General features: G+C 36.8%; 1 pseudogene; it reads left to right on the top strand.

The window, feature by feature from the left end:
• Positions 1–8,127: 8,127 nt before the first annotated feature.
• On the top strand, positions 8,128–9,552 carry LOC140871109 (uncharacterized protein At3g28850-like; annotated as a pseudogene).

Below are 9,552 nucleotides of genomic sequence, written 5' to 3'. Positions count from 1 at the left end.
CGCTAGGGAGCCAAGGATTTGGTTATCTGGAATAGGATTAACCGAAATCATTTTCGTCGATACTATCTCTAGTTCCGAGATAAAAGTAAGCATCTGATATAGACTACTAATGTTGAGGATGGTGTTGGTCCATCTGGGGGTTTCAGCAGGATGGTAGTGAATTTCGAGGCGACGACCTCGAAGGATGCATTTAGACAAGAAATTGTGTATAAGGATTTTGTCACAATTGAGGTTAGAAATCTCTGTTTGCTAGTTGTTGTTCTTTGGGAACATTCGTTGGCCAATGGCAGGGTGAGTACTGAAAGTACGTACTATGACACCAGGAATTGTCAGGATTTTGTTGTTATCCATGGAAGGATGACTAATGCGATCGAGTAGATGCTATCTACGATAGCGGGATTCGGATCAAGGTTTATCGCAATCAGTCTGAGGATTTCAGATGGTTAGAGTGGTGGCAGTGATGCGATTGCTTTGCGAACTGGTGGCCGGTAGTTGCCATTTCTATTCACATAAGGTACTGTTTTGGGAAGAAATATTTTATCCTTAGTGATAAAGAGTAACTCACATGAGTTCTTGGAAGAAGGATATCTAAGATTTGACCGAAAGTCAAATCTAGATCAATTTGTTTAGAACTTTGCGATAATGTCAAGGGATGTGATGTTACCGTTAGACCAGTGAAATACAATGTGTTGTATCTGGTTTTATCGTGGGCAGCGATGGAGTTCGTGCATGTCTATAGAATAGCTGATGGCTAGTTACGATCTTAGCAGGAGTGTCATCGCTAAGATTTGTAGGCAGTGTGGCTGATATAGTCAGCAATTTGGACCGAAGGTGCAGTGTTGTTGCGGTTATCGATGGATAACTGACGATAGTCAGTAGTGTTACTCGATTCTCGCAGGATTGCTGATAAGAAGGCAGTGATTTCCAGAGTGATCATTAAAAGCGTGCGAGTTTGAAATCAGTGCGAATTATAAATCGAGTTTATGTTCTGATGTGGTTCAGTGAATGAACAGACCCTGCAGGTTTAGCGAGGTTTGGTATTGTCGAAGGTTATTTGACCAGATGTTTTGAACCGGAACTACTAATGAATTGGACGAATGGTTTATACTATATTCCCGAGGTTTACCTTAGATTTCGAGGACGAAATCCTTTTAAGGTGGTGGGAATGTAGTGGCCCATATCCAGAATTAACGATAATTAGTAATTATCGTGTGATCATGTAGATTTAGTAAAACGTGATTAAGGAGACTTCTAAATGGATTAACGGAGCCCGGAAATAGACCCAAAATGATCAGAAATGGTCCGGAGGGTCAGACAGATCGAAAGCTCCGAAGTTAGGATCGGATGCTACAAAGGTGATCGGAAGCTCCGATGAACGATCGAAAGCTCCGATCGAATTACGTCATCCATGACGTGTGGTTAATCGGAAGCTCCGAACAGGATCGAAAGCTCCGATCACCCCTATCCGAAGTCAACCAGTGAGATTTTGACACGTGGCAGATGAGGATGTTCGGAAGCTCCGATGGCAGAATCGGACGTTTTGATCAAGGATCGGATGTTCCGATCGAGGATCGGAGGTTCCGATCGATGCCTATAAATATAAGGTCCGAGACATTCATTTCTTACCAATTCCGAATTCTCTCCTTCGCCCTCGTGGTCCTATTTTAGGGCTTTGGGTACTCTTATTTTAGAGTTGGAGTAGGATATTTGTTTTAGTATAGTCAGACAGTGTCTGACATAGTAGAGGAGCAGTGTTCGTGTTGTAGAGCCGTGTTCGAGGCTGTGGATTCGCAGCAGGGGAGTGCCCTAGTTGCGGGATAGTCGCCATCAGTGGGCTGAAGACGGACGCAGGTATAGCTATAATCTCCTTAAATTATTTAGAAGTATGCAATAGCTTAGTTAAGGCTTTTAGAGCTTATTGAATGATGCATGGGTATTTGCATTGTAGACTTGATGATAGGCTTGGAACCTAGAGTGGGACTACTAGGACTGCCTTAGAAAGGTACGTAAGTACTGACTGAGATTGCCAGCGGATATGCATGCTTATATGTTGCATTTATGTGTTTGCATGTTATTATTGTTATGCGGCATGTGCATATCATTTTGTGCCTGTATATCTTTTGAGATGAGCCAGTTAGGGTTGCTCAGCCCTGTTAGGACGTTTGATATCGAGTACCCTTAGGTACTGATACCTGAAGGACTCCGTGGTCCGCGTCCATGATTCGGGAATGAGTGATCGCACGCAGTTGTTAGCTACCCCGATGTGACGAGCTTATATCCCAGGCGCCAGTCTGAGCAGTTCGTATATAGTTATCCCAGATATGGATACCCGGTCATTTGCATGCATCATATTTGTATGTTTATCCGTGCTTTCGTATTGAGCTTAGAGCTCACGTCCAGTATTTTCTGTGTATCTGGATACCCTATTTCGACGGGGCAGGTGTAGGTGCAGGATTGAGCACCAAGAGCCTGGAGGAGCCAGCGACCTTGAAGACAGCAGTATTTAGCTGTAGGTTTTTATCTAAGTAATTCGATTGGGTTGTATAAATCGAGTTTTGTTAGCCGGTTGTATTCTGCCGGTCTGCTTGTATTTAAGTCTTCCGCAGCGATTTTATTTAATGCATGCTTAATTATGCTCTTAACTCTGATTAGGTAGTGGATCCGGGTCGGGTCGCTACATACAGACTTACTTAAACTAACTCAGCTATTTAACAGTTACAACTAACTAACTTAATCTAATCCCTTGGACAAGATCTTTGACTATCATTGACTAATCAGAGCCGTTGATCATAACTAATGCTCTTGTCAGTAATCCACATATATATACTGTATACAGACACATAGAAACATAATTGCAGTTTGTAAAAATAAAATTAAAGTTATACAACACATTATATGTCTTGAGAAAGGAGCTAGGATTTGACACTTCAATTATGAATATATAACTATTATATGTAAACGAAATTATTACTTGAAATTTGGTCCATTGAACCTAAAGTCCTATGTCACTCCATTTGATCTTACTTGTAGGATAAAATGTTTCGCTCTTACCAAAAGTTTTCATTAATTTTAATGATAAAATTAAAATATTTTAAGTTATATAGGAATTCAAACATCATATTTAAATTGTTCTCTTACTAAAAAAATAATTATTAATGCCTAGTTATGATGCTCGAGAATATTGGATGAGCTCGGTGGGCAACCTCTCGGGGGAATGTTGAAGGGGCTCTAGTAGGCACAAACTTATTGAATGGATGGTAAATGCTTAGTTCTCTGAGCTCTGCGCACACTTAAAACAACAAACGAGTAAGTGGGATGCCGAAAGATTTTCTGGCATGAGCATGATCAAGTCAGAAAAATACTGTGTACCAGAAAATCAAAAAGGTGTAGAGAGTATTTGCTTTTTGAGTGAAAAAGAGAATGTACCCCCTGTTATGACGTGGGCGAGTGCTGGAGTTGAAAAAATGTGTCTTGGAAATGTGGATGGGAAAGAGTTGCAACCCCCTTTCTTGACTTGGTCTTCCCTAATGATCAGTTTGAGTTTGGACCCTCATCTAGCTTCTCATCCCTGTCCTACCTTGCTCTGCATGAATTTCAGTACCCCGAGATTACCTCTCCTGAACATCCTCCTCCAACTCGTGCTCTTCATCTCCCAGGACTCGAGAAATCATACCTCTGTCCCGGGCTTATATGATAGTCGTCGGCTTCCCGGGGTACCACCTTTCAGGACCCGAGAAACCATACCTTTGACCTGAGCTTATATGATAGCCCTCGGCTTCTCGGGGTATCATCTAGTGATCTTCTTTCCAATCATATGATAGAGACATTAACTGATTTATCAAAATCTATTGTTCGTGAGAATTGTGCAACACTTGTCATTTATATCATATATATGACATTCTAATAGCATGTTTCAATCGTTCTCTCATCAGTAAAATATTTTTATTCAGCATTATTCGACTAGGGTTTGAAAAACAATGGTTCTAGTTCCGAATCAGATTCTTTAACATGGTCCGATTTGAATTTGAATCAAAATTTGTATATTTTAAATCCAAGTGGACAACCATGTTTCTAGTAAGATAAAATCTTTATCCGCACATAGGACAATATTTTTTTGTGAAAAGAAAAATATTCTCCTAAATTAAAAAATAAATAAATAAATTTCAACTTTCGTTTTAGTAAAAAAAAATTAAAAAAATAAAAAAAAATGGCATATTTCGATCCAAACCCAGGAATCAGGCCACAGTAGTCAGTACAAATGTCGCAGAGGCGCATAGATTTCGTGACATGAGAAATTTTTATTTATTTATTTATTTTCTTTTTTTTAATTCGATTTAAAGTAACAACTAGCTAGGTTTTCTACAACATAGATTTTTTTTTCGTCATCGGCGAATGAGGTGACTCATCATCTAACTTGTTATGCTATTTCTTCATCTCTTCTTTTGTTTGGAAGCTTGAAATTTTTTCTCTTTAATTGGTTTCTCTTGTAATGAACGATATTTCACCATAAAATTACAAGTGTTTTTGCAATATAGTTTTATGAATATAGGATCGACCTAACTCATATTTACTTTGAAAACAATATTTATGACATGAAAAGTACGATTTTTTAATAGTTCGATCGAATAGAATTAAGACTATTCTCACAAAATTAATTTTTTTAATAAAATTTTTGTGCATATCGAGCAATTAATTTGACTGCAGTACTACACGTCTCCATCATATCTTTTTTATTTTAGCATTAGAATTAAAAAAAGGGCTATTTGGGAATCAGTCTCTAATATCAAGTGTAAATTAAAAATCAGTTCCTATGTCAGGAATTTTTGTTTGAACTCCCTGATCTCACTTTTTTTTTATGGATAAAAAACGGTACAAAAATTTAAATATACGGTACTAATATACAATATTTGAGTACTAATAGTTTCAGATCTAGTACAAAAATCAAGATTTTGAGTATAACATTTGAATTATTTTATTACTACCAAAACTTATTATACATACATGTTTATGTACAAAATATTTATATTAAAATATTTGTTCATCATTTTTTTTTACATATATTAGTATTTTGAAAATCTCAAAAATCAACAATTTTTTTGGTATTAATTTAAGATATTTGAGTACAAAAATATTTAATTTACGTATTGATTTATATATTTTTGGCATTAATTATTTCAAATTGAGTACAAAATCATGACTTAGGGATTGATTTGTGGGCCCAGGGAGTAGAAACAAACATTTAATGGATTAGGGAGTGCAAAAAAAGAAAAAATCTGACAGGGACTGAATCATAAGAAATCATATGATTGGGGGATTTTTTAACAATTAACCGTTAAAAAAATTCACAAAAACCCATGTCAAATATTGAATTCATATTTAACCCCCTAAAATTAATTAGGAACCATAACCCTTAAATTTTTATAAAATTTTACAATTTATCCTTGCTAATACAATTTTTTGAACACAAGTGAAGTCCATGTTGAGGCTAAGAACTAATTTGTTAACAATTAATATTATGTTGAATGTACAAAAATGTTCTTTTATTAATCTATATCATTTTAAGAACCGCACAATATATCTAATACCGGATCAGAGTATAAATTTTTTAGATCCACACAACAAAGTTGTGCAAGAAACCATAGAATCTTTTGAACAAAAAACCATGAAAACTTTCTTGAAGATTCCATGGAGAAAGTTAAACTCAACGATCAGCTTCACATTGATTTTTTAGCCATATTCAAAAATCGTGTTGGTGATGTTAAATTGTGCATTTTTTTATAAAAAAATTTCAAACAGTATCGAAATCGGACGAAAGTACACAATTAGTCTCACTATTTACATAATTACATCACAACAAACCTAATCCTGTAATACACTTGAAAAAGGTAAACAATTACACAAAGCCCAACAACATAAATATCATTAGTCAATTAATATTGCTACCTAATCATTTCGTATTAAAAATTCACTTTATTGTTAAGAGAAAAGAATGTGACCTTTTTTGACCGCCGTTAATTAATCCTCCAGGACAAATAAATAATTCATGCATTATGCCATTCGTGTCCTTTACTCCCCTAACCTAATCTAAATTCCATAGAACTATATATATTGAATTCATTAGATTTTCATACTTAGCTTTGAAAAAAAGCCTTAAATGTTAGTGTGAAATTGTTTAAAACAGCTAGAATGATGCAACTTTAAACTAAATTCAAGCCCTTATCTATTCCTTAATTTGTTAGGTGATATTTGCACTATATATATTTAATTATTTTTCGGCTTTGTTTGGATAAGTACTTATAGATTATTTATATAAAAGTAGCTTTAAAAAAATTTATAAAATATTTTAAAAATAAAATGTGTTTGGACAACTACGTTACAAAACACAAAAACTCTTATGATAAGGTCTCACGGTCAATTAGCAAGGCGGATCTCCTATTTGGATTACCAATACATGAAAATATATTACTTTTTATGGCAAAATCATTATTTTCTATTATAAATATGAGAAAGGCCGACTCGTTTCACAAAAAACATGTTTTTCATAATAATGTTTTTAAAGTTAATAATCGAATATAATTTTTTTCACATCTCAATATCAATCATTATATTATATGGATACTCATAGTTTAATCATTAATGCAGACTGAAATCATGTGTTGGTTATGCAATTACTAAAATTTCATCACGTCATAGAGGAAACAACGCCAAGCTACAGGTGAATCATAGAAAAATCTATATGTAACCAACAAATCTAAAAATATTCTCTTTTATATATGATTGTCTCTTATAGATTGATTATCTTAAATGTTATTTGCATCGTTCATTTAGCTTGTCGTTATCGATCAACTCATATTTACCATTTTATTTGGCTTATTTAATTTTCTTTTCGCGTCATTGAATTCTACGATTTCAACTGACATTTCTTGGACCGACCTAATCGTTACCGGCTTACCGCAAATGTCCAAATCGATTTTTTCGTTATCTTTCATCATACATGTGTTTTAATTATGCATACATATTCAAAAACATCTCATACACCACATCATACGTGATCGCTTCCTATAACTTTTTCCTCATCTTTTACATACGATAGGCAAAATTTTCAATATTTATAAGTCGTAGTAATGAAAGCAACAACACATATTTATTGACCATATTTTAAGAAATAATAATAATAATAATATAATATATAGTTTTGAAGTTTGAATAAGCCATTATATTGGTGCGTGCGCACTCCTGCATACATTTGTGCGGAGTTTGAGCCACTCAAGCAATAATTCCCGCATTCGCCGACTTGTTTCTTCCCCTCCATTACTTTTTACGCACACAATAATATTACATTAATTCCACACTTTTATTAAAAAGCTAGCGTTAACATATTTCCATTCATAGACGAGGGTTTTCGGTTTTTGAATTTGCTGCTCATTCAGATTTCTTGGATCTTTTCTTTTCAAATTTGATCCATTTCTACGGTTGCCCACTTCCCGTTTGAATTAAAAGAAAAAGGGTAGAAAAGAGATTTTTGGTGAAGCAAAAGCTACTGAAAAAAAGGGTCCTTTTTTTTTGTGTGTGTTGTCCTCTCTGTAATCGTGTGCTTGTTTTGTTCTTTCTACACAGATTCAAATTTCGTGTGGGGGGTCAACTTTATGTTCTTGAAATCAGTGATCTTTGTTGTACAACATTCGTCTTTTTGTTAATCTTCCACCAACCGATCGGATTTTGGTGTCTTTATTTGACAGATGATTTTGCTTGCGAGTGAGCTTCGAGTTTGTGTTCTTCGAAGAGTCCGTCATTCAGTGCCCTGTTTTGCAGAGAATTTTACGCCCAAATCTCTGTCTCTGGTCTGAGCTATTTTATCTCTTTATTACTATTTTATTAGTGATTCAGGCTCAAATTGTTCCCATTTTATTTATTTGGTTGTTGCTAGATTTCTGGGTTTTTGAAATCTTGGAATCCCCAAGCTCTTTTATCTGAGAATTTTTCCGCTAGTCCACTCCAATTCTTTCTCTGCTCCGACATTTGAGGTGCTTTTACATTTACTGTCATGTGTGTATCTTTGTTCACTTTTTAGCAGAAAGTTTGAGTTTTTTGCCTGGTTTTACATTTTTTTATTATTGAATCTGGAAAATGGGTTGTGCTTCGTCCAAAGAAAAAGTATGCGAGAATTGTAAGGCTCCGTATTCGCCCGGAAGGCGGAGCTACTCGATTCAGTCGCGGCGCCATCCTCCAAGGACAGGGGATAGGTACCATGTGGTGGCTCTTACTTCATCCACATTGGGTTCTTTGAGGCTTGATCCATCGATTCAGGATCATGTTATCGAAGACAATGGCGAAAACGAGGTTTATTTGGATCAGAATCACAGTGTTGATTGTGTTGATGCAGTGTCTGAAAGTGGGGGAACTGATAAAGAAAAGGCAACCAGAGAGAAATTTGAAACGGGGATGATTGAGGCCAAGACTTGGTCCAAAATGATCGACGGGAAAATCCCGAAAATCGTCCCTAGAACTCCCATTAGAACCCCTCCCGGTGAGCCGGAGACGATCAATGCTTGGGAAATGATGGAGGGTCTTGAGGACAATAGTCCTCTGATTTCGGCCAGTAAATTTCGCAGCTTTTCGTTTCACCTTCCATTCAACTCTACTTATCTTCGATATATGATCAACCAACTCAAAATGCGAAGGAGAAAGGCGATGCTTCGCCTAAGCCAATGTGGTTAGATTTGGCCGATAGTGATTCCAATTCGAACTCCAACGACACTTCGATAGTATCCGAATTTGATCCTGAAGTGATTGCTTCATTTAGAAGGGCACTAGAAGAGCAACTCCCACCCGACAATCCGTTTTACCTCCACCCTTTGGGTTGTGCATTGGAAGCATCAGATGAGAAGAATGCGAATAGCGCCGGCTCGGGTAACAAGGTCGTGCAGCGTGGCACGGACAAGGTGGTTGTGTATTTTACGAGCCTAAGAGGCGTGAGAAAGACGTACGAGGATTGCTGTCATGTCCGAATGATTTTGAAGGGACTAGGCGTCAAGATGGACGAGAGAGACGTATCCATGGATTCAGGGTTCAAGGAGGAGCTGAAAGAATTGTTAGGGGACAGATATGGAAGCAGTGGCTTGCCTAGAATTTTCGTCGGCGGGAGTTATATCGGCGGGGCCGAGGAAATACGGCAGTCGCACGAGGAGGGAAGCTAGAGAAGATACTCCAATGTTGCGAAGTCGTAGATGACAGGGGAGGAGGCAGAGGAGGTAATGGGAGTGGTAACATTTGTGAAGCTTGTGGGGATATAAGATTTGTGCCGTGCGAGACGTGTTCGGGGAGCTGTAAAATATACTACGAGGCGGATTGCGACGGGGATGGTGACGATGATGGGGTCGTCGAGCACGAATGTGGTTTTCATAAATGTCCTGATTGCAATGAAAATGGGCTCATACGGTGTCCGATTTGTTGTGATTGAGTTTCAAATGTTGTGAAAGATATACATTGTTGTACCTTTTTGCAGTGATTTCTTGTATAGAAATTGGTGGTTTGCGGAGGAATGTGTGTGTA

This window comes from Henckelia pumila, unplaced genomic scaffold (genome assembly GCF_033568475.1).
Source record: "Henckelia pumila isolate YLH828 unplaced genomic scaffold, ASM3356847v2 CTG_389:::fragment_2:::debris, whole genome shotgun sequence".
In the NCBI taxonomy this organism is placed as follows: Eukaryota; Viridiplantae; Streptophyta; class Magnoliopsida; order Lamiales; family Gesneriaceae; genus Henckelia; species Henckelia pumila.
This window is presented reverse-complemented; position numbering and strand designations above follow the sequence as displayed.